The sequence below is a fragment of the Callithrix jacchus genome, chromosome 6 (genome assembly GCF_049354715.1).
Source record: "Callithrix jacchus isolate 240 chromosome 6, calJac240_pri, whole genome shotgun sequence".
NCBI classification, from domain to species: domain Eukaryota; kingdom Metazoa; phylum Chordata; class Mammalia; order Primates; family Cebidae; genus Callithrix; species Callithrix jacchus.
The window spans coordinates 124921766-124947312 of NC_133507.1; the positions used below are offsets into that span (position 1 = coordinate 124921766).

At 41.6% G+C, this 25547-nt stretch overlaps 2 pseudogenes; both read right to left on the reverse strand.

Annotated features, from left to right (window-relative positions):
* Positions 1-253: 253 nt before the first annotated feature.
* Positions 254-839, reverse strand: LOC144576822 (interferon-induced transmembrane protein 3 pseudogene; annotated as a pseudogene).
* Positions 840-13518: 12679 nt separating this feature from the next.
* On the reverse strand, positions 13519-24189 carry LOC100402006 (BUB3-interacting and GLEBS motif-containing protein ZNF207-like; annotated as a pseudogene).
* Between the last annotated feature and the right edge of the window lie 1358 nt (positions 24190-25547).

Consider the following 25547-nt stretch of genomic DNA (forward strand, 5'->3'; position numbering starts at 1 on the left):
CAAGACCTGGTTAAATAAACTATGGGCATCTATGCAACTAAATGTTTTATAGCCATTACAATTATGTTTATAAAGAGTTTCTAAAGGCCTGGGAAAATGTTTATGCTATAATGCTGTGTTAAAAAGGCAGGATACAAGATTGTTTATAGAATATGAAGAGACAAAATAAAAACTATGAATGAAAAACAATCTAGTAGAAAATCCACCAAAATACTAACACAGTGATAGCCTCTAAAGGGTGAGACTAAGAGAATTTTTTTTTTCCAGGAAAATGTGCACTTTATTGAACACAACTGTGGAAAAGTGTGTGAGGGTAAAAGGCTGATACAGGATCGGCTGGGGGCAGGGCAAGGAATGGAAGCTGGAGTATGTGGGAGACAGGTCACGGGCAGAGCCCCTGGCCGGGATGATTCCTCTGATCTACTGATAGGCTTGCAGAATCAGTATTGGGATGATGATCAGCAGAATGGTCGTGATGATACCCAAAATCAGGGCCCAGATGTTCAGGCACTTGGAGGTGGAGGCGTAGACCTGGGCCCCGGTCAGGTCGCCAACCATCTTCCTGTCCCTAGACTTCACAGAGTAGGCGAACGCTATGAAACCCAGGCAGCAGGAGTTCATGAAGAGGGTGTTGAACAGGGACCAGATGACGTGGTCGGGCATGGAGGTCTTGCTTCAGATGTGGATCACGGTGGATGTCGGGGGCGCAGGGTTGTGGGGTGCCCCCAGCGCAGCCACCTCATGTTCCTCCTTCAGCATCTCATAGTTTGGGGGACGGCTGGTGCTGGTGGGAGTGAAGAAGGTTTGGACTGTGTGGTTCATGGTGTCCAGGGAAGACTGGCTGTGGTCGGGTTGCTGGGATGCTTCTCAGTCGAGATTTTTTTTTTTTGAGATGAAATCTTGCTCTATCACCCAAGCTGGAGTGCAATGGCATGATCTCAGCTCACTGCAACCTCTGCCTTCTAGGTTCAAGTGATTCTCCTGTCTCAGCCTCCTGAGTAGCTGGGGTTACATGCATGTGCCACCACGCTGGCTAATTTTTGTATTTTTGTAGAAATAGGGTTTCACCATGTTGGCAAGGCTGGTCTTGAACTCCTGACCTCAAGTGATCTGAGACTAAGAGTATTTTTAAATAATCTTTCTACTTTTCTATTTTTCAACTTGTCTGTGCATCACTTTTTCTTTTAGTCATTTTCCTGTTTTGTATATATGACTTTTGTCATGGGAAGGTCCCAAGAAACTCTCCTTCCTGAAAAAGCTCGAACCCTACTTTTGCATCCTAATTTCTCTAAAATTCTCTTGAATTTTAATCTGAACTCAAAGCATTTTGTCTTTCAAAGGCCAATGATATCTACAAAGAAAAATGGTATTGCATTAACATTTACAAATATATGAACTCTAGATACAAAGGGCAAAAACATAAACAGATCCTTTTCCAAAAAAATCAAGCCTCTGGAGAAACAATCATACACTCTGCGGAGTCTGTATGTTACACTGAGTACATTAGCTGGTTATTACCACTTCATGCCATGTCTGTACTCTACTATATACTAGCTAGCTAGCTATAGCTATAGTTTCCATTGCGAGTTAAGTAAAGATACATTCAAATCCTAACCCCAGTATCTGTAAATGTGACATTTTTGGAAATTGGGTCTTTGCAGATGTGACTGAGATAAGATGAGGTCAAACTGGATTACGGTGGGCCTTAAATCCAATATGACTGATGTCCTTATAAAAAGAGGAACAGGCTGGGCTCACACCTGGAATCCCAGCACTTTGGGAGCCTGAGTCAGGTGGATCACTTGAGGTCAGGAGTTGGAGACCAGCGTGGCCAACATGGTGAAACCCTGTCTCTACTAAAAATACAAAAATTAGCTGGACGTGGTGGCAGGCACCTATAATTCCAGCTACTTGGGAGGCTGAGGCACCAGAATCAATTGAACCCAGGAGGAGGAAGTTGCAGTGAGCTGAGATTGTGCTACTGCACTCCAGCCTGGGCAGCAGAGTGAGACTGTCTCAAATAATAATAATAAAAAAGAACAATTGGACACAGGGACCCAGAGACACAGGGGAGACACCACGTGAAGATGAAAGAAGAGGCTGAATGATACCACTGCAAGTCAAGGAGCACCCAGGATTGCAACTACCAGAAGCTGAGAGAAGCATGGAACACCCCTGCCCCTCCTCAGAGCCCTCCAGAAGGAACCAACCTTACCAACACCTTGATTTTGAGACTCCTAGCTTCAATAATTGTGAGAGAATACATTTTTCTTAAGTCACTCAGTTTGCAGTTCCTTGTTATGGTAGCCTTAGGAAATGAATACAATTTCTCTCACACTTTGGGAGAATAACTCAGTTCATTTAACAAACATTTATTCAGCACACAGGATCTGTCAGTTCTGCTAGGTGCTGTGAGGAGCACCGAAAATAAAACACTGTTGCGGCCAGGTGCGGTGGCTCACACCTGTGATCCCAGCACTTTGGGAGGCCGACGTGGGAGGATCACAAGGTCAAGAGATTGAGACCATTCTGGCCAACATAGTGAAACCCGTCTCTACTAAAAACACAAAAATTAGCTGGGAGCGGTGGCACCTGCCTGTAATCCCAGCTACTTGGGAGGCTGAAGCAGGAGAATAGCTTGAACTCGGGAGGCAGAGGTTGCAGTGGCAGAGATCATACCACTGCACTCCAGTCTTGCAGCAGAGAGAGATTCCAGCTCAAAAAAAAAACCCAACAACAACAATACTGTTGCTGCTGCCCTGAGACTCTTACAGCCTCGTGGTGAGATTATGTCATTTGATGTGGCCAGGGAAGGAGGCCTGCACGGGGTACTGAGGAAGCAAAGAGGATATTTATTCCAGCTCAGGGTAAAGGGAAGACATCATGAAAGAGATCATACCTAAGAAGAATCTTAAAAGATTTACTCCGGAAAGGAAATCGACAGGCTAGTATGAGACAGCGTCTCTGCCACACCCATCGCTAAAGCAGCCTCTTCCTGCTTAAATGACAAAATTAAAGCCATGTTGCACCATATTATGACTGTCTAGTGCTTTTCTGCAGCCTGAAGTTTCTTGCCCGTTGGATCTTATGGGAAAACAAACAAAAAAAAAATTAAGATAATTTCTTCTGAGGCTTGAGTTTCTGGGGAAGAATCTGTTTATTTTTTTGCCTTTTGTACCTAGGTTCATATAATTAGAAATGTTAATGCAATACGCTTTTTAAGTAGATATCATTGCCCTTTGAAAGACAAAATGCTTTTAATTCAGATTAATTGATTTTGGGATGGGCGTGGTGGCTCATGCCTGTAATCCCAGCACTTTGGGAGGCAGAGGTGGGTGGATCACAAGGTCAGGAGTTTGAGACCAGCCTGGCCAATATGGCGAAACCCTTTTCAACTAAAAATTAGCTGGGCATGGTGGCTCATGCCTATAAGCCCAGCTGCTTAGGAGGCTGAGGTAGGAGAATCGCTTGGAGCCAAGAGGCAGAGGTTGTGGTGAGCCAAGATCGTGCCATTGCACTCCAGGCTAGGCAACAAGAGCGAAACTTCTTCTCAAAAAAGAAAAAAAAATTTTATATATATATATATATAGATAGATAGATAGAGATGGATTTTCTACTAGGTTGTTTGTGCATAGTTTTACTTTTGTTTGCTTGTTTGTTTGTACTCTATAAACAATCTTGTAACCTGCCTTTTTCACAGAGCATTATTGCATAATGGGCAGACTGGGCACCTGAGACACAGTCCTGGGTTACCGGAAGCAGCAGACTGGTTCAACATGAAATCCATAAGGCATAGCTGGGCAGGAATTTGGAGCCAAGCAAGTGGATACTAAACGTCGGGAAGGAAGAAAGGGAATTTCAGAAATTGGACGATGTTGCCAGGCATGGGGAGATAGGAATTTGGGTGGAATGGAGGAAAAGAGCAGTTTGCTGAAGTCCACCCAGGGACTTTTCCTAGGCTGTTTAACCACTGCACATGTGTGTTGGTCTTTGACTCATGATATTTGCTTAGACCCCAGATACACATAGATTAGGGATTTGGGGACCAAATGAAGCATGTAAGGAAAAAGCAAAGGATTTTTCTCCTCGGAACCATAAAAGAAAAACAAATGTGTTGGCTGTGAGGGAAACACACTGACTACACTCTACAGTTGCTCTAAGTGTGCATTTTACTTTCTGACAAATGGTGCCTCTCAGAATTGGTAGCATATTTGGCAGAGATTAAATTCCAGGTTGGGCTCTGTGGCTCACACCTGTAGTCCCAGAACTTTGGGAGGACAAGGCAGATGGATCACTTGAGGCCATGAGTTTGAGACCAGCCTGGCCAACATGGCAAAGCCCTATCTCTACTAAAAGTACAAAAATTTGCCAGGCATGGTGGCACATGCCTGTAGTCCCAGCTACTCAGGAGGCTGAGGGAGGAGAATCGCTTGAACCTGGGAAGCAGAGGTTGCAGTGAGCCAAGATCACACCATTACACCCCAGCCTGGGCAACAAGAGTGAGCCTTCATCTCAGGAAGAAAAAAAAATTAGCTGGGGCCAGGCTCGGTGGCTCACACCTGTAAGCCCAGCACTTTGGAAGGCTGAGGTGGGTGGATCATGAGATCAATAGACCGAGACCATCCTGGCCAACATGGTGAAACCCCATCTCTACTAAAAATACAAAAATTAGCTGGGCGTGGTGGTGTGCACCTGTAGTCCCAGCTACTGAGGAGTCAGAGGCACAAGAATTGCTTGAACCCGGGAGGTGGAGGAGCTGGAGGTTGCAGTGAGCCGAGACCACGCCCCTGCACTTCAGCCTAGGCAACAGGCAAGACTGTCTCAAAACAACAACAACAACAACAAAAGATTCAATTCTAATATATGGCTACATGGTAAATGTTATATCCAACATAGAACTCTGAGATATGAAGAGCAAAATACATGCTGTTGTTTCTCTTTGAAAACAGAATTTAAAAACGTATTATTACTCATTGGAAAGAGTAATTAGTAATGTCAAAATGGGAAATTATCTCAGTAAATAAATGCCCCAAGGTGAAATAGTTCCTATAAGCTAGTCGTTTGTGAGAACATTTTTTTCCTAAAATCTTAAAGGAACTGGGACAGGCATGGTGGCTCACGTCTGTAATCCCAGCACTTTGGGAGGCCAAGGTGGGTGGATCACAAGGTCAGGAGATCAAGACCATCCTGGCTAACAGGGTGAAATCCTGTCTCTACTAAAAATACAAAAAATTAGTCGAGTGTGGTGGCATTTGCCTGTAGTCCCAGCTACTCAGGAGGCTGAGGCAGGAGAATAGCTTGAACCCGGGAGGCGGAGTTTGCAGTGAGCCGAGATTGCGCCATTGCACTCCAGTCTGGGTGACAGAGTGAGACTCCATTCCTGCCACCAAAAAAAAAAAAAAAAAAAAAAAATCTCAAAGGTACTGGCCACTGCTTAATCTGAAAGGGTGGTAGGCCAGAACCTTAGCATTTCTTTAGTAAGACACTTAGGCCCTTATTCCTACAATCCCTTACTCTAAATTACTTGTCCAAGAATATCCAAGCTAATGCAGATTTTAGGCTTGAATATCAGAAGGCAAAAGGAAAAATTAATGAGTTGAAGCGCTGTTACTTTGACCATGATGTTTGAGTTTAGTTTTTAAAGTAAACACATTAACAAGCCAAGGAGAAAGATAAGGAGGAGACAGCATGTGAGAAGGGTGAACCAAGTGGAGTGGGAGACCCGGGATGTGGATGTATCAAAATTCCAAGGAAGACTGTTTACCTCCCAGACTCCAGAACAGGAGATTGGAATTTGCAAAGGCAAAAACGATGAGAGCTGGGCCTTGTCAAGCAACATGATTTTCAGTTACTTCATGAATGCCTTGGGTCTGTTTTGATAACCAACATATCTTTTGTAACCCAGGCAAGAAGGAAAAATATGTGTCCTACTGAAGGAGCTGGACTAGATTGTGAGATGGGCTCTGAGTATTCCGGTTTCAAAGATCGTGAAGACTCAAGAAGTTTTCGTTTTGAGCAAGGGTTCAGGAAAAGTTTATACTGACTTCACAACTGGCTCCAACCAAAAGTTTCAGTGCCCATTTGTTGGAAGTATTAACTTACTTGACCCCTAGTTTGTACATAAAACTGGCTAAGGAGAAAGGAGGCAACATGAAAACGGATTTTAAAAATCCGGTTTTGAACTATGCCTGGCATGCTAAAATATTTAATTCTTCAACACTTGGCATTTAGAGAAGAGGGTGGATTTAAACAGACCAGCTGGCTAATTACACGTTGCCAACATTCCTACTGGCTGCTTACTGGATGAGTCCTGTTTATGTCAAAGTCTGACTCTGTCCTTTATCCCCTATCATGGCCAAGAAGTGGAATCCCATGCATTTTACTTAATATGAAATGATCTGGTGAAACCCAAAGCAACAAAGGCCACTTTACTTTCTTGGTGAGCTGGACAAGGCAGGTGGTACTTGAAGGCTGTGGAGAAGTCTCTGGACAGGCTTAAAGTTATGAACAACTAAGATTTCAGCTTACCACCCTCCCCACCTCCTTTTATTTCTTTATTTAGAGACAGCATCTTGCTCTGTCACCCAGGCTGGAATGCTGGGGTGTGTTCCTACTCGCTGCAGCCTCAAAATCCTGGCCTCAAATGATCCTTCTGCCCCAGCCTCCCAAAGTGCAGGGCCCATCTCCTTTCAGTGAAGATATATATTTTTTTCTTTTTGAGACAGAGTCTTGTATGGTCTCCTGGGCTGGAGTGCAGTGGCATGATCTTGGCTCGCTGCAACCTCCGCCTCCTGGGTTCAAGCAATTCTCCTGCCTCAGCTTCCTGAGTAGCTGGGATTACAGGTGCATGACACCACACCCAGCTAATTTTTTGTGTGTGTGTTTTTTTTTCAGTAGAGATGGAATGGGGTTTCACCATGTTGGCCAGGCTGGTCTGGAACTCCTGACCTTGTGATTTGCCTACCTTGGCCTCCCAAAATGCTGGGATTACAGGCGTGAGCCACCACTCCCAGCCTAGTGAAGGTAATTTCTTATCCTTAATTAAGATATTGTGAAGGCTGGGCACAGTGGCTCATGCCTGTAATTCTAGCACTTTGGGAGGCTGAAGTGGGCAGATTTCTTGAGCCCAGGAGTTTGAGATTAGCCTGAGCAACATGGTTAAACCCCATCTCTACGAAAAATATACAAATGAGCCAGATGAGCCATGTGTTGTGGTGTGCACCTGTAGTCCTGGCTACTTGGGAGGCCGAGGCGGGTGGATCACGAGGTCAAGAGATCGAGACCATCCTGGTCAACATGGTGAAACCCCATCTCTACTAAAATTACAAAAAATTAGCTGGGTATGGTGGTGTGTGCCTGTAATCCCAGCCACTCAGGAGGCTGAGGCAGGAGAATTGCCTGAACCCAGGAGGAAGAGGTTGTGGTGAGCCGAGATCACTCCATTGCACTCCAGCCTGGGTAACAAGAGTGAAACTCCGTCTCAAAAAAAAAAAAAAAAATTCAAGGTCTGACTTTTTGGGTTGCACTTAATTTGTTAAAAGTGGCCTGCTGGCTGGGCATAGTGGCTCATGCCTGTAATCCCAGTACTTCGGGAGGCTGAGGTGGGTGGATCACCTGAGGTCAAGAGTTCGAGACCAGTCTGGAGGCCAACATGGAGAAATCATGTACTAAAAATATAAAATTAGCTGGTCGTGGTGGCGCATGCCTGTAATCCTAGCTACTTGGGAGCCTGAGGCTGGAGAATCACTTGAACCTGGGAGGTAGAGGTTGCGGTGAGCTGAGATCACACTATTGCACCGCAGCCTGGGCAACAAGAGCGAAACTCTGTCTCAAGAAAAAAAAAAAGTGGCTTGCAAAACTCCTTTATACAAGAGGAAGCGACTGTCCAAACTTTCTGCATGTTCTAAAATTATGTAAAAACAATTTTCCTATCCACTTTCTGGTGCCATTAAATGAAATGTCCTTGGAAGAAGATGTTCATCTGGAAATTGCTAGGTGGGGGTTGCCCTTCACTTACTTTCTTTCTTTTTTTTTTTTAATTGCCCTTCACTTTCTCAATGAATAGCTAGCAGTAAATACTCAGAGCCCCTCCCCCACCCACCCCACCCCAACCTCAGGGGTTATCCGCACACCACTCTGAATTGCTCCTTAATCCCAGGCATACTGAGCTCTGCTATGTACTTCCCAAACCCCAGTGGCACCATAAAGGAAGCAAGCCATCATAACAGTGAGTTTTAAGTCAGTTTTGCGAATAAGGCCGGAAGTTTTTGTTGATAAGAGAGATTACTTTGTTGCTTTGTATAAATAAATTAAAACAAATTCCTCTGAAGGTGGGTGCTCCTTTGGGGAGAAGTTTGAATGGATATGATTTACAGTAGGGATTGTAATATTTAGACAAGGATGCAATTATGGCTTTTTAAATCCTCGAAGGCTCTAGAGCCTAATTTTTAGATCCTTCATTGAGAATTTCTTTCTAAACTCCTCAATAAGGATATTACTAAAAAATATCTTTAATACATAGTATATTCTTAAGCACATCTATGCAAACGTTTCCTCTGGCTAAACCACAGCCTTCAGGATCTTCTGCTACAGTTAGACATAAATACCCATGCCACAGCCTGCCACAGTAAAAATGACACCAGCAAACAGTTACCAACCACTTATGGTGTATCTAGTATGTATGTAAAAAGTGAAACAGAAATATGTATCAGCCAGGTGATACAAAGAAAACGGCTGTCAGACTAGCTGCAGTAAAGGGTTAGAAAAGTGGGTGGGAGCCAGACAATAGGAGTTTTGCTAGCTAGACTGAGTTCAGACATTTTCCTGGAGGTAGGGAGCCAATGAAAGATTTTGAGCAGGGAAGAGAAATGATGGAAGAGGGTTTTGGAAAGCTTAACTAGGCAGACATCTGCAGGATGATTCAGAAGGGGACAGACTAGAGGCTTGGAAATCAATAATAATAATACATCCAAGCATAAAATGATCTAAAGACTTACCGTGATGGGGCCAGATGCAGCAGCTCACGAATATAATTCCAGCACTTTGGGAGGCCGAGGCGGGTGGATCACGAGGTCAGGCATCGAGACCAGCCTGGCCAACATAGTGAAACCCTGTCTCTACTAAAAATACACAAACACACACACACACACACACACACACACACAGCCAGGTGTGGTGGTGGATGCCTAAAATCCCAGTACTCAGGAGGCTGAGTAACACTAAATTCCTTTAGTGTTAGAGGAATTCTGTTGTAGAAAAACAGAGAATTCTTTAATTGCAGACCTAAACTGTTTACGAATTCTTGTCGTCATCTCCTACAATGGAGGAGCTTAACACACGTATTTGACACTAATTTCAGCAAAACATTTATTGAGATCGTGTACATAACTGAATCCGCATGGTGAGGTTTTATTGCTAGGTTGCATTCTCTGAGTTATATCAAGAATAATTTGTTTACTGTTTTAGTAGGATGACCTCTGTACTAGTCAGAGGTCAGGCCTAGCTATATTCTGCTGCATCAGCAGATCAACCTATTGATTAATTGTTGAGTCTTTTTTTAAGTTTAAACTTTGGCCAGGCAGCGATTGAAATGGATTTATTTTTGCAAGTAAGCAGATTACGAGGCAAGCAGCCTTAAAAGGGCTATTGAGAAATCTTGAAACCATTTTGTTTGGAAAGTTAAACAAATGTCTTTATTTCATAAGATAAACATCTAAATCAGAGTGGGTGCACAAGCAGTTCTCTAGTTGTTAATATTTAAATACGCATTAGTAGACTTGTCAATTTTCTACAAAAATATGTTACTGAGGCCGGACACAGTGGCTCATGCCTGTAATCCCAGCACTTTGGGAGGCTGAGGCGGGCAGATCAGGAGGACAAGAGATCGAGACCAACCTGGCCAACATGATGAAACCTCATTTCTACTAAAAATACAAAAATTAGCTGGGTGTGGTGGTGCATGCCCATAGTCCCAGCTACTCGGGAGGCTGAGGCTTGAACCCAGGAGGTGGAGGAAGCAGTGAACTGAGATTGTACCACTGCACTCCAGTCTAGGTGACAGAGCAAGACTTTGTTTCAGAGAGGGAAAAAAAAATCTGTAACATCAAAGTTTTTTTCTTTGAGACGGAGTCTTACTGCAACACCAGGCTGGAGTGCAATGGAAATGGAGCAATCTTGGCTCACTGCAACCTCTGCCTCCCGGGTTCACGCGATTCTCCTGCCTCAGCCTCTAGAGTAGCTGGGATTACAAGCACATGCCAGCACACTCAGCTGATTTTTGTATTTTTAGTAGAGTCGGGGTTTCACCATGTTGTCCAGGCTGGTCCCGAACTCCTGACCTCGAGTGATTCACCCTCCTCGGCCTCCCAAAGTGCTGGGATTACAGGCATGAACCAGTGCGCCCCGCCAACGTCAAGGATATTAAGCTCATGAAACTAGTTTAAATAATTTTAAGTAATCCCTATTTGATTTAGTATGGGTCTCATTTTAGTTAAAAAGTAGCACTTTTTTTTTTTTTTTTTTAATGGTAGAGAAAGTTCATCAAATCCTTGAGGAGAAGTTTAACATTTAGGTCACTCTTCCTAACAATATTGAGTTTGTAGAACTGGTATTGATTGAGAACTAAGTATTCTGTTTCTTCTTAGGAGTTTTAAAAATTGATTTCAGAGAATAAATTTCTAAAAGCCAACCTTCACCAAATCTACATCTCTTATTACATTTTACTTTATATTATTTTACCGTATTTTCCTTAATATTTTGTCCACACAATTAAGGGTTGTTTTTTCATTTAAATAATAAAATTCTTTAAAATGGGGTTTGGGCTGATGAAGTCTTTTTTTTTTTTTTTTTTTTTTTGAGAAGGAGTCTCATTCTGTTGCCCAGGCTTGAGTGCAGTGCTATGGTCTCAGCTCACTGCAACCTCTGCCTCCCACGTTCAAGTGATTCTCCTACTTCAGCCTCCCAAGTAGCTGGGACTACAGGCACACGCCCAGCTAATTTTTGTATTTTTGGTAGTGATGGGGTTTCACCATGCCGGCCAGGCTGGTCTCTAACTCCTGACCTCGTGATTTGCCCATCTTGGTCTCCCAAAGTGCTGGGATTATAGGCTTGAGCCACTGCACCCGGCCTTGGCTGATGAAATCCTAAACATAATCTGTTTTTTACAAATTTTAGACCCATGTTGTATACAAACATCTTGTAATAAAAGACTCAATGATATTGTATGAAAGGTCCCCTCAGCACCCTTCCCATCCCCATGATACCTCCAGCTGTAGTACTGTGCTCAGCTCTCATCCTGAGGGGTTTACACACACACAGCTCTGTTGACAAGTGGACAAAGTACTTTCCAGTTCCCTCCTCCCCCACATATCTATTTTATTTTCGTAACATTCATTTTTTGATAAACCTTTAACAGACTTAATATAATAAATGATGCTTGTCTCTTCACAATTAACGGTTTAGAGGTAAATTAACAGTTGAAGCAGCTGGGTGTAGTGGCTGATGCCTGCAATCCCAGCACTTTGGGAGGCCGAGGTGGGTGGATCACCTGAGGTCACGAGTCCAAGACCAGACTGGTTAACAGGGTGAAACCTTGTCTCTATTTAAAAAATACAAAAATTAGTTGGGTGTGGTGGCAGGCATCTGTAATCCCAGCTACTCAGGAGGCTAAGGCAGGAGAATCATTTGAACCAGGGAGGTGGAGATTGCAGTGAGTCCATATCATGCCACTGCACTGCAGCCTGGGTTACAGCGCAAGACTCAGTCTCAAAAAAACAAAGACAAAAAAACAGTTGAAGTAACTGATTAAACAATTGTGTCTCATTAGGGAATCTTTTATCGGGCTGTATTAGTCTTGCCCACTGTCGGGAAATTCTCTGTGCACAGGAGAATCTAGAGATGCATTCTGTCTATACTCTTTCAGGACCATAAACAATTTATTTCTGTCTCATGTTATTATTTCTATGATCAAGAGGAACAGGGCTCTTGAAAGCCTTACAGAGAGGGTCACCTGAAACAGATTTTGATGACTTTCAACCATTCCTTTCTTGTCTGTCTTGCCCTCTCTTCCCCTCTTCTTTACTTTCATTCTTTTCTTTTTCTTTTTCCTGTGTTTGTTAGGAATCCATGATTGTTGTTGATTTTAGGGGTAAACCCAGAATCCATTTTAGTGAGGGTTCTCCAGAGAGACAGAATCAATTATGTATGTATATAAACATATAATTTTACATATAATATATACATAACTAATTAAAAAATGTCTTTAATTATATATAATGCCTCTCTATATTACTATGTATAACTTATATATTTATATTATATATGTTGTGTGTAAAGTTTTTCTTTTTGGTGCTGAAAAGAAAAATTAGTACTGGGACAAAGGATCTCTCAGCAAAGCAATTCTTTTTGCTTCCTACAGAAAGGGTACTCTTGTTAGCAATCTTGCCATGAAAGTACAATGAACAAAGGAAAGCAGACTCATTTATTTCTTACAAATTTGGAGTTGTCCTTACTTCTATGTCTGATCTCTGTTGGCTGGAGCCAGACCTCACAATCTAAACTAAAACCTGATTGGCTAATAACTTGAAACTTTTCTAAACAGGTTAAAGCAATGTAGAGCAAAAAAAAAAAAAAAAAAAAGGAAGTCCAAATAAGGAAGGGGCATAGGCTGTGAGCTGGGACATACCTGTGAGCACATCCAGCATAGAATGTACTATGTGCCTGTAGGCATGTATAACAGCTATAGGATAAGGCTTATAGCAAAAAACCAAGAAGGCTTTTGAAGAAAGTGTTTAAAACAAACTATTATTTCTAACACTTATGAATTTTTATTAAACAAGAAAGGAAACTTTGAAGAGGAACTTTTCTATTTCCTACTATATACATATTGCATTGATTGCATTGTAACTATAAATTTTATTATGTGGACATGTACCATAGCATGCATCTATACAAACCTTTCAAGCAGTGGTCCACAGCTGGGTTTTGAATAAAAAAGGCATACATTTTTTTCTCATTTTGTTACAATGAAGTTTACCAGTATAGAAAAGTCACATGACATTGGTGGGTCAGATTTCTTGAACCCTGCAATATGAGGAACTCTAAATACATTAAATATTGTTACACATTCAGACTTCTAATGTACAAGTACTTGGAAACAGTCACAGCCCTCACTAAGCTAGGTTGATGACATGAAGTCCAACAGCATCTGAAATACTGTGAAGGCATAACTTTACAAATAGCAATGTAAGCTTACAGAACTTGTCTTTACTAAGGTGACATGTTCATGTAATTCCAACATCTTCATGATTTAATAAACCAAATTTACTATATTCCACTTCTAAAAACCCAGATGAAACATCAAAAAGAAGCCATACAGTATAAATTGCAACTTCAGGAAAAGTTCCTGCTTTATTATTCCAAATAATTTTTCCCATGTAAAATAAATGTCCAATAGTTCCTGGTATGTGGGAAGATAATATTTGTTAAAGTCACAATGAAGCCTTGTTGACGGAAGGTTGGCTATATAAATAGCACAACTTGAGAAAAGGTTTTATCTCCAAACCTATTAGACTGGGTGAGGTAAGATCGGTAACGGCCACCTTGCAATGTTACAGGAGGTCTCATTCCTATCAGAGATCTAGAAGGTCCACCCTGGAAAGGGGGCATCATTGGCGGTCCCTGTTCATACAGGGGCATAGCACCAGGAAGGTATCCTGGCATGCCTTGATGATGACCACTATACTGACCACGAGGTGGCACGGAGGGTCTCATTCCTTGTTGCTGTGGGATGCCTGGCTATGGTGGCATCATACCTCCAATTGGTCCAACTGGTAGATTACCTATGGGGACCTGTCCTTGCTGAGGAAGATTACACTGATATCGCGGTAACTGTGCCCTTCTCTCTTCCAGGTATATAGCTTCATCTGGATTGATCAACTTACTGTGTGCATTGGTTATTCTAAGTGTAGCAGGCTTACTTGTTATTGAAGCTGCTGGTTTAGCTGCAGTACTATTTGTTGTACTAGTGGTTGAATCTGTAGACTATGTATACGTAGGGAATGTAGGGGTTCTGTAGTTGTTGCAGTGGTACTATTTAAGGGTTTGAAATCTGTCCCAACAGGTCCTTGGACAGCTGCCTGAGCCTGTCCAGCACTGGGAGAAAGAGGCTTAGTAACTGGAGGCTGTGGAGCAGGTACAGTTGCTGTTGGTGCAGGTGGTCTATTAATACCTGGCACGGAAACAGTCTGTGCTTGGGTGACTGGAGGAATTCCAGAATGTGGAATGGGGGTGGGGGGAATACCTGGTGGCATTCTAGGCATCAGAGATGGTATTCCTCGCCCAGGTGGCATATTCCACCCATCATTATGTTTTCACTGCAAAGTGACTGGGTGCATTTTCTCTGATGATGCAATCCAGGTGGCATGCCTGGCATAACTAGTGGCATTCCTGGCATCAGAGGAGGATTACCTGGCATTAGTGGAGGTATGCCTGGAGGCATTCCTGGTGCTCCTGGTACTGGTGACAGTCCTGGCTGCACCACTGGGGGAATATAATCTTGTTGATGTTGAACAGGTTGTGGTTGAAATAAAGTTGAGGCTGCAGAATTGTCATCATCATATTCATCGGAATCATCTTGTTGCTTCTTTCCATGACTTTCTTGTGTTTTCTGTTCAAAAAGTCATAATCTTTCACCCATGTCTTTTTCTTTTTTTGAGATGGAGTCTTGCTCTGTTGCCAGTCTGGAGTGCAATGAAGTGATCTCAGCTCACTGCAACCTCTGCCTCCCAGGTTCAAGTGATTCTCCTGCCTCAGTCTTCCAAGTAGCTGGGACTACAGGCCCGCGCCGCCACACCCAGCTCATTTTTGTATACGTAGTAGAGATGGGGTTTTACCATGTTGGCCAGGATGGTCTTGATCTATTGACCTCATGATCCATGCACCTAGGCCTCCCAAAGTGCTGGGATTACAGGCTTGAGCCACTGCACCCGGCCTTTATTCATGTCTTTTTCATGGATCTCTTTTCCATGTCCATGCTGTGTATATGGCATATATCATACATATGTCTGTTCTCCCAGGTATTGCATTTGGTGCAGCATCTATTGTATCTTTATGTACCTGCATGCAATGAATAGCTAAACCAGGTCCTGTATACAATTTCTTGTGACATATATGACATTTAAAATGCTTTGCTTTTTGGTGCTATATATGGGTCGTCTTATCATCAAAATCTCTATATAATACCAGCACCATGGCTTCAACTGTTTCTTCTTCTTCTTGTGACCCATACTGTGCTCTACCAACAAAGTAAAAAAGGAGGAGAAAAGAAGCAGGAGAAACACGGCGAAATATCACTCATGTTCCCAACCCAATGGTTACCACCGCGTCCCACAGGAAGCAGACACAAAATGCTATATTACATTATAAATACATACTTATAAGTATATTTAAGAGTGTTTATAAGTATCATAAGTGTATTATAAATATATTTTATTTATTTATTTCTTTATTTTTTGAAGATGGAGTCTTGCTCTGTTGCACAGGCTGGAGTGCAGTGGCCTCTTCTTGGTTCACTGCAAACTCTGCCTCCCAGCTTCAAGCAATTCTCCTGCCTCAGCCTCTCAAGTAGCTGGGACTACAGATGCATGCCACCACATCTGGCTAATTTTTGTATTTTTAGTAGAAACAGGTTTTCACCATGTTGGCCAGGCTGGTCTCGACTCCTGACCTCGTGATCCACCCGCCTCAGCCTCCCAAAGTGCTAGGATTACAGCTGTGAGCCACTGTGCCTGGCTTATACTTATATTTGTATTATATAATATATAACTGATTTTATATATAATATATAAAAATGTATATATATTTAGAAAATAATATTTATATAAATTTTTATAATGTATAAAATCAGTTATATATTGTATATATAATTTGCATATATCTAGACAGAGAAAGAAATAGGATAAGGGATTTTTAAAATTATTATTATTTTTTTCTTAACATCTCCTTCTTGAATTAAGGATAAGGGATTTATTAGGGGAATTTGGCTCCATTACGGAGGCTGACAAGTCAAATGATAGGCTCTTTGCAAGCTGGAGAACCAGGAAAGCCAACAGCATGACTCAGTCCAAGTCTGAAGGCCTTGGAATCTATAACTCTCAGTCGGGCCCAAGTCCTGAGGAGGTGGCTGGTGCAAGTCCTAGAGTCCAAAAGCCCAGAGAACCTGCAGTTCTGACACTGAAGAGCAGGAGACAGATGCCTCACCTCCAAAAGAGAGAGCATAGACTTTACAAATGGAGTCACATTTGCCTAGTGGATTATATCCAAATGCCAGTGAGCACTGATTTTGTGACATTGTGGCCCAGTGAGTTCAGAGACAGAGATTCACATTTGAATCCAGCACTTGCTTGCTTTGTGGCTACAGCAAATAACTTACTCTAGCTCACCTCAAATTGTTCAATAAAATAGGAGTGATAAGATTGGTTGTTGTGAGGATCTAATAAAATAGTGTATGTCACATTTCCTGGTAGTTTTTATTATCATAATGTCAGCAGTACTTGCCTTGGGGATGGTGTCGTGGAGACAGGGGAAATCTCAGTAGATTTTGGTCACTGGCTTCTGCAAAGACACTTCCTGAATTTAGAAAAGTTTTTGTGAGGAAGTAGAGAAAGGCGGGATCAAATGTAAAGTGCCTCAGACAATTCATTGGGTGAAACATTTTGAATTAGACAGAAAAGCTCAAAAGGGGTAAGTGCAAAAAGTTTACAGGATAAAATCAAAATGCTGAGATGCAAGGTGGGAAAGGTGGGCTTCAGCTTATATGACAGCCCTGCTAGAATGAGTTCACTAAGTGCTGTTTATTTATAAAGTCAGTAAGATAGTGGCATGCATGGAAGGCAAAGGGCAGGAAGTGGCTTCTCAGCTTTTCCCAGCACTGGGCTGACCTCAACTGTGGCTACTTTGTGTCTCCCTTTTAAGGGGGATGTTGGGAACTGGCAGAGCTCCAGAGAAGAGCAAAAATGTAATTAAGGCTTGGAAAATAAAGGCTGTGAGGAAAGACCAGAAAGCTGTAGGGTTATTTAGCTTAGACAAGAAAGGTCTAACTGATTTCAAGGGTCATTAACAGAAAGACGTCGGTTGTTTCTCATCTCCACAAACATGTCAAGAGGAAAGAAGCTCATGTTGCGCTGGAGAAGGGGTTGGGCTGTGAGAATTAACAAGGAGGCTCTGAAGCCTCGTGCTGACAATTGAAAAAGAAAATGGATTCAAGTGTAACTACTGTGTTCCCACCCATTCATTCACATTGACTTGCGAAGGTAGAGGTAGGTTTGAAAAGAAACCTGTTGTCTCCTCTTCATCTGAACTAATTTAGTTGTTTACTATTTAAATCCAGGTATTCACAAAAAGTTAGTTTGAAGGTCTAGATGCAAATTAGATGGGTTCAGAACTTTCTAGATAAGGACTAGCCCTGTTAGGTTGGTTTTGACCAGCACAATCTTTTGGCCAGGCTTATTCACTACATCGCAGGAGAAACTATATTTGGTTGTGACTTTTGGGAAGAGTCAGATAAACCCCAGTGCTGGCAACCATATTATTGCACAGCAAGGCTGCAATCATCTGAACCCGCAGGTCTCTCTTTCATTTTGGCCCTTTGGCTGGCAGTAGAAAAGGTGGAGCCCTGCAAGGATTATGAGGAGTTTCTCAGGATGTGGTGGTGTCCAAGTTAGAGGGAGAGGAGTACATTTGTTTCTGTAAATATGTGGTCTCTCAATGCTCCCTGCTATGCTTACAATTTAGGTGACTGAATTCAGTTTGGATACTTCTGCCACAAAGTGAGGGCATGCTTTGTGAGATTTTTTTTTTTTTTTTTTGAGACGGAGTCTGACTCTGCCCCCCATGCTGGTGTGCAGTGGTGTGATCTCACCTCACTGTAACCTCCACCTGCGGGTTCAAGCAGTTCTCCTGCCTCAGCCTCCTAAGTAGCTGGGACTACAGATATGCGCCACCACACCCAGCTATTTTTTTTTTTTTTTTTGTATTTTTTTTTTTAGTAGAGACAAGTTTTCACCATGTTGGCCAGGCTGTCTCGAGCTCCTAACCTCAAGTGTATCCGCCAGCCTTGGTCTTCCAAAGTGCTGGGTTTACAGGTGTGAGCCACTTCCCCACTTCGCCACCTTAGTGAGGATTTCAGAAAGACTCAAAGAGCTTTACCCATTATATTTCTGTTCTTTTTTTCCATCTACCATCCTTTCCATTAGCATTGCTGTTATTAATTTTCAATTATCTTAGTAATGCAGAACAATATATCTTGGGATATTTCCATGTTTGTGTGTATAGCTCTACTTTCTTTGTTTTAACCACTGCTCGTTTATTCCTTGGTATAGATATACTGTCATTTATTTTTGATATCATTTAAAAATACTTTAGTAATAACAGTGAAGGCAGAATAATGGTTACCTTTGGAGGGGTATTGGTTGGATGTGGTGTGAAGGAATCTCCTGGGAGGATGCTGTAAATAAATGTTCTATATTTGGCTCTGAGGGTGATTACATGGGTGTACACATAGATATAAAAATTGTCATTTGTATACTTTACATATTTTATGGTATGTAAATTATACCTCAATATGAAAGTTTTTCTTTTTTTTTTTTTGAGGCAGTCTTGCTACGTGGTCAGGCACCAGGCTGGAGTGCAGTGGCATTATCTTGGCTCACTGCAACCTCTGCCTCCCAGGTTCAAGCAATTTTCCTGCCTCAGCCTCCCGAGTAGCTGGGACTACAGGCGCGTGCCACCACACCCAGTTAATTTTCATATTTTTAGTAGAGATGGGGTTTCACCATGTTGGCCAGGATGGTCTCAATCTCTTGACCTCGTGATCAGCCCGCCTCAGCCTCCCAAAGTACTAGGATTACAGGTGTGAGCCACCGTGCCCAGCCAAAACAAAAGTTTTTAAACTGAACTAGAATCATCACATTTTAAAGATATTATAAAGTGTTAAACTTTATTTTTAAAGAAATAGGGATGCAGAAAAGGAGAGGTGGGGAGAAAGGGAGCTAATATTTATTAAGTACCTCCTACCTGTGTATTATGTAATTTCTTATATTACATCAATATCTCTGTGGAGTGGGTATTCTTTGTTTTTGAGACAGGATCTCACTCTGTCACCTAGGCTGGAGTACAGAGGTGTGATCATGGCTCACTGAAGCCTCAACCTCCTGTGCTCAAGTGATCCTCCCACCTTAGCCTCCCGAGTAGTTGGAACTATAGGAGTGCTTGACCACATCTTGTTAATTTTTTTATTTTTTATAGAGATAGGGTTTCATCATGTTGCCCAGGCTGGTCTTGAACACCTGAGCTCAAGTTATCTGCCCATCTCAGTCTCCCCAAGTGCTGGAATTACAGGTATGAGCCACTGTGCCCAACTATTTTCTTTTTCTTTTTTTTTTTTTTAATTTTTCTGGGTACATAGTAGGTGTTTGTATTCGTGGAGTACCTGAGATGTTTTGATATAGGCATGGAATATGAAATAAGCACATCAGGGTAAATTGGGTATCCATCCCCTCAAGCATGTATTCCTTGAGTTACAAGCAATGCAATTATACTCTTTATTTAAAAATGTACAATTAAGTTATTATTGACTATAGTCACCATGTTGTGCTATCAAATAGTAGGACACATTCATTCTTTCTAGCTATTTTTTGGTACCTGTTAACCATCTCCACCTCCCTTCAGCTCTCCACTACCCTTCCCAGCCTCTGGTGACCATCCTTCTACTCTCTGTGTCCATAAGTTCAACTGTTTTTATTTTTTGATCCCACAAATAAGTGAGAACATGCAATGCTTGTCTTTCTGTGCCTGGCTTGTTTCATTTAACATAATGACTTCTAGTTCCATCTATGTTGTTGCAAATGAATGGCTCTCATTTTTTTGATGGCTAAATAGTACTCCATTGTGTACGAGTACCACATTTTCTTTATCCGTTCATCTGTTAATGGACACTTACTTAGGCTCTTTCTAAATCTTGGCTACTGTAAACAGTGCTGCAACAAACATAGGTGTGTAGATACCTCTTTGATATACTGATTTCCTTTCTTTTGGGTATATATTCAGTAGTGGGATTGCTGGATCATATGGTGGCTCAGTTTTTAGATTATTAAGGAACCTCCAAACTGTCTTCCATAGTAGTTGTACACAGTGTATGAGGGCTCTGTTTTCTCCACGTCCTCACCAGCATTTGTTATTGATGGTCTTTTGTATATAAGCATTTGTTATTGACAGTCTTTTGTATATAAGCCATTTTAAATGGGGTGAAATGATATCTCATTGTAGTTTTGAATTGCATTTCTCTGATGATCAGTGTTGTTGCACCTTTTCCTATTCCTGTTTGCCATTTATATGTGTTCTTTTGAAAAATGTGTAGTCAAATATTTTGCCTATTTTTGGTTGGATTATTAGTTTTTTTTTCCTATTGAGCTGTTTGTGCTCCTTATATATGCTGGTTATTAATCCCTTGTCAGATGGGTAGTTTGCAAATATTTTCTCCCATTTTGTGGATTGTCTCTGCACTTCATTGATAGTTTCCTTTGCTATGCAGAAGCTTTTTTAACTTGATGTGATCCCATTTGTCCATTTTTTCTTTGGTTGCCTGTGCTTTTGTGGGGTTTTGCTCAACAAATTTTTGCCCAGACCAGTGTCCTAGAGATTTTTCCAATATTTTCTTGTAGTAGTTTCATCATTTAAAGGAATAGATATTCACATTCCATTTTTGTGGATGAGAAAATAGACTTAAAAAGGACAAGTTTGCATTGGCACATGCTTGGTAAATAACAAGGTCAAGAGTTGAACTAGGATCATTTTAACTCTAAAGTTCTATATGTAATTCTGAAAAGAGGCTGTTAAAGTTTAAGAAAGTAGAGCTCAGAGGCTGAGTGACTTGCCCAGGATCACGTCAAATCCACTCATCTCCTAGCCCACTATATTTTGTTAACATGTAGTTTTTGAAAAAGATGGGGTCCCACTATGTTGCTCAGGCTGATCTTGAACTCCTGGGCTCAGGTGATCCTCCCACGTGAGCCTCCTGAATAGCTAAGACTATGGGGGAGTGCCACCATGTCCAGCTCCTGACTGCACTTCTGTGCAACAACCAACTTCCTCTCCATTTAATTTTCAGAATGTTTCATAATGTTATTCTTTTTCAGATCCTAGATGAAAATATGTTAAGTGAGGATTTACTGTCGGAGAAACTTCTAGAAATTTCCTACTGTCAAAGATTCAAACATTTAATATTCTTAAAAGGGCGACCTTAAACTATTTGAGAGCCTGAGAACATTCTTATCATTTTGGCCCTAGAGCAACGTGAAAATTATATACGTTCATGGAAAATGATTTGGCTTTTACCCTCACATATGTGTATGAAAGTTAAGGACTTTCCATATTTTGGAAGTTGTGGATGATATATCAGTTATTTGAAAGGTGGTTAGAATTGTTCAAACTGACCAAGGAGTATCTGGGGGCAATTTAGGAAAATTCGTACTAAAGTATGAATTGCACAAATTTCTATGTCATTTTGGTTATAGAGACTGCTTTTCCTTTTTCTGGCTGCGTCTCAGTTTAATTCATTAAAAAAAAAAAGGGGGGGGCTAGGGGTGGTGGCTCATGCCTGTAATCACTTTGGGAGGCCAAGGAAGGCAGATCATTAGGCCAGGAGTTCAAGACCAGCCTGATCAACATAGTGAAACCCCATCTCTACTAAAAATAAAAAAAGTTAACTGGATGTGGTGGTGGCACCTATAACTCAGCTACTTGGGAGTCTGAAGCAGGAGAATAACTTGAACTCAAGAGGCAGAGGGTGCAGTGAGCTGAGATTGCATACTCCAGCCTGGGCAGCAGTGCATGATTACATCTCAAAACAAAAAATTAAGTTCCTCTTTCTACACTTTTCATTTTTGAAAATATTTTTAAAAACATTTTTTTTGACTGGGTGTGGTGGCTCATGCCTATAATCCTAGCACTTTGAGAGGCCTAGGCGGTGAAACCCCGTCTCTACTAAAAAAAAAAAAAAAAATTAGCTGGGTATAACAGTGCGTGCCTGTAGTCCCAGCTATTAGGGAGACTGAGGCAGGAGAATCACTTGAACCTGGGAGGTGGAGGTTGCAGTGAGTCGAGATTATACCACTGCACTCCAGCCTGGATGACAGAGCAAGATGCTGTCTCAAAAAAACCAAAAAGCCAAAAAAAAAACAAAACATTTTTTTCTTCATTCTCCTCTTCCATAAATTTTTTTCTACTTCTCACTACTGAGTTACATATATTTCCATTAAATCTCAGCACTTGGCATGAGATTGTTTACATCAAATCCACTTAATTTTTTTTAGAAATTTATACTTATTCTTTTTTAGTAATGACAGAAATGCAACAAAAACGCATACTGCTAATATAATCAGTTTATTTTCATAATTGGAATAAATTCTATTCTGAAATATCATCTGTTGGGAACTATGCCCTCAATAGTACATTTCCTAGAACTGTAAATAATAGAATCTTAGAATGTTAGCCGTGGAAGAGGCCTAATCTTGCATAGGAGGAAACAAAAGCCCAGGGATCTTTGTGCAAATTGGTTTCTTTAATCAGTCAGCAATCTGACTCATATAACTGAAAGTAAATGAAGTTTCTTTATATTATTGTTTACTTGAGTCCATAATGCCTGCTTCCTTAGTGGAAGTGGTTTTGGAGGTATGTATTATAATGCATGCAAAGTTGGGAATGCTTTTAGATTCTCTTGTCATTTAGTGTGTAAACATAGAATCACTGGTAAAAGGAGAACAAAAAATTAGCATATTTCTTCCAGCTACTTGGGCTCTCTGGCATGAAGCCAGGTTACAAATTACCAGAGTCATCTTAGAAAGAACCCCAAAGTTGGCTGGGTATGGTGACTCATGCTTGTCATCTTAGCACTTTGGGAGGCTGAGGCAGGCAGATCACAAGATCAGGAGATTGAGACCATCATGACCAACGTGGTGAAACCCTGTGTCTACTAAAAATACAAAAATTAGCTGGGCATGATGGCGCACGCCTGTAGTCCCAGCTACTTGGGAGGCTGAGGCAGGAGAATTGCTTGATCCTGGAGGTGAAGGATACAGTGAGCCGAGATTGTGCCACCACACTCCAGCCTGTTGACAGAGTGAGACTCTGTCTCAAAAAAAATGACCACCAAAGTTAGTGATATTCCTTGTTGCCTCTAGAGTAGACTCAAAAAGCATAGACCTGTGCTTTTCTCTGTAGAATGTACTTCATTTGCTAAATGGAACTTTTGGCTCTTTTTGATTGTTTCTCTGCATTGGAGAAGATAGTCAAGTCCAACCTCATGTTCATAAGTTTTGACATTGATGCAAGATTTTCCTCAGCCACTTTTGGAGACCTCTAGCCAGCAATGCCTCTTCCTGGGCCTTACTAGGCCTGGGCTTGCCACAGGAGGTGCCACACCCTCTCAGCTGACTGGGTTGTGCCTAGCTTGCACTCCAGCATGGATCCGTGGTCACTGCAACTGTACACTCAGCCCCTGGTGGGAGGGGAGTGATTGAGCAAATGAGTGCAGGGCCCAGCCAGGCCACTCCAAGTGTTGGCACAGGAGTGGGCTCTGTACAGGGCTTGCAGCTAGACTAGGTATTTTGCAAGCAGCTCCTGTGGTAGACTCCAGTATCCAGACGATGGGAACATGGTGGTGCCCAGACAAGGAAGCCCTCAATCCTGAAGTTCCAGAGAGCGTGTTACGGCATGCTAACAGCTCTTTTAGTCTTGCAGTCCACAGCCCGATGAATAGGGGTGTGTTAAGTCTGTCAGTCCCATTGCCCTGCTCTGGTCCACAGTTTCGGGGCTGGCCTACCCTGCCGCTGCTTCCTGTCATGTTGGGCAGCTGTGGAGTGCTGGTGGGGGTGTGGGGGGCTACTACAGTGTTACTGCTTTCTTTGTACTGGTGTTCACTGGGGTCCCAAATTCTTGTCCCTTGTCCAAGAAGAATGAGATCACACTGACTATTAAAGAGCGAGAATGGTGAAAAAGAGTGGTATTAAGAGATGAAACAGCTCTCAGTAGAGGGGAGATGTGAGGGTGGTCCCCCCACCTGATGTTGGTGGTCTCTCTCAGTGTGGCTGAGTCTGTGGTTTTTAACTGGCACAGAATGGGGGAGGGGCGGGCCATAGGTAGTATTGGAAAAGGTAACATTCAATTGATTAAAAGACATTATTTGGAAAGAATGAATTGGGAAAGTGGGCACACAGGAACAGAAATTCTGGGTAATGAGTTTCATCTGGAACCAGCAGCCTGGTCTTTCAGGTTGTTTTTGGCTTGAAGGTGAGTTTTCATCGGGGACGCGCCCTGTCTGCCTAGGTGTTTGTCTGTTTTCTGCTGCTATCAACATGGTAATGACTTTCTGATGACAAAGTAAGGTCAAGTCTGTTATATGAAGAATAAAATGTTTTGTTCAAAGTGAGTTGCTACTACTTCAATAGAAATATATTTTGAAATAGGCTGGGTGCGGCGGCTCATGCTTGTAATCCCAGCACTTTGGGAGGCTGAGGCAGGTGGATCATGAGGTCAGGAGTTAGAGACTAGCCTGTCCAATATGGGGAAACCCCATTTCTACTAAAAAATACAAAAATTAGCCAGGTGTGGTGGCACATGCCTGTAGTCCTAGCTACTCGGGAGGCTGAGGCAGGAGAATTGCTTGAACCTGGGAGGCAGAGGTTGCAGTAAGCTGATATTGTGCCACTTAACTCCAACCTGGGTGTCAGAGTGAGACTATGTCTCAAAAAAAAAATATATATATATATATAGAGAGAGTGAAATATTATTTCTGGAATATATAATTTTATAATATTTAACTCCAAAAGCAGCTACATTTCCTCTTTTCCAAAATAATGGTTTTCCTTTATTTTTGGATTACCAAAATAGTAAATTGATACAGAAAATTCAAGAAACAGATATGTATTAAGAAATAAAGTTATCCTAATTCCCAGTGTTAACATTTTCAAAACATCCTTCCTGATATATTTCCATGCATTTATTTTATCCATGATATGTGTACATGTGGGTATGTGTGAATATACATGTATACATATATCTTTTTAATGTAAATGATATAATATTCTTTTGTACTTTGTCTTTTATTTAACAATCTGCCATGGAGGTTTTCTTTTCTTTAATGAGTATTAACTTCTGTTAGCAACTGCATAGCAACCCATCGTATGGATGTATCAGAATTTAATTAGTCCCCAACTGATGAACATTAGGGCCATCAATTTATTATATAATAAGCAAGGACTGAATTAACACTTTACCCCAAGACCTTATCAGTAAAGCATATAAGTTCCAAGAAGTCTGATTCATGTTACTGATTTGCTTTTCCAAAACTAGTTTGCTTTCTAAAACCTTATTTTATATAAATATTTATGTAAATGTATATATGTAACAAGTATATATTACCGACTTTCATAGCTACCAACAACATCTGAGAATATAGAAGCATAGAATATAGAATATAGAATTTTGAGTTCACT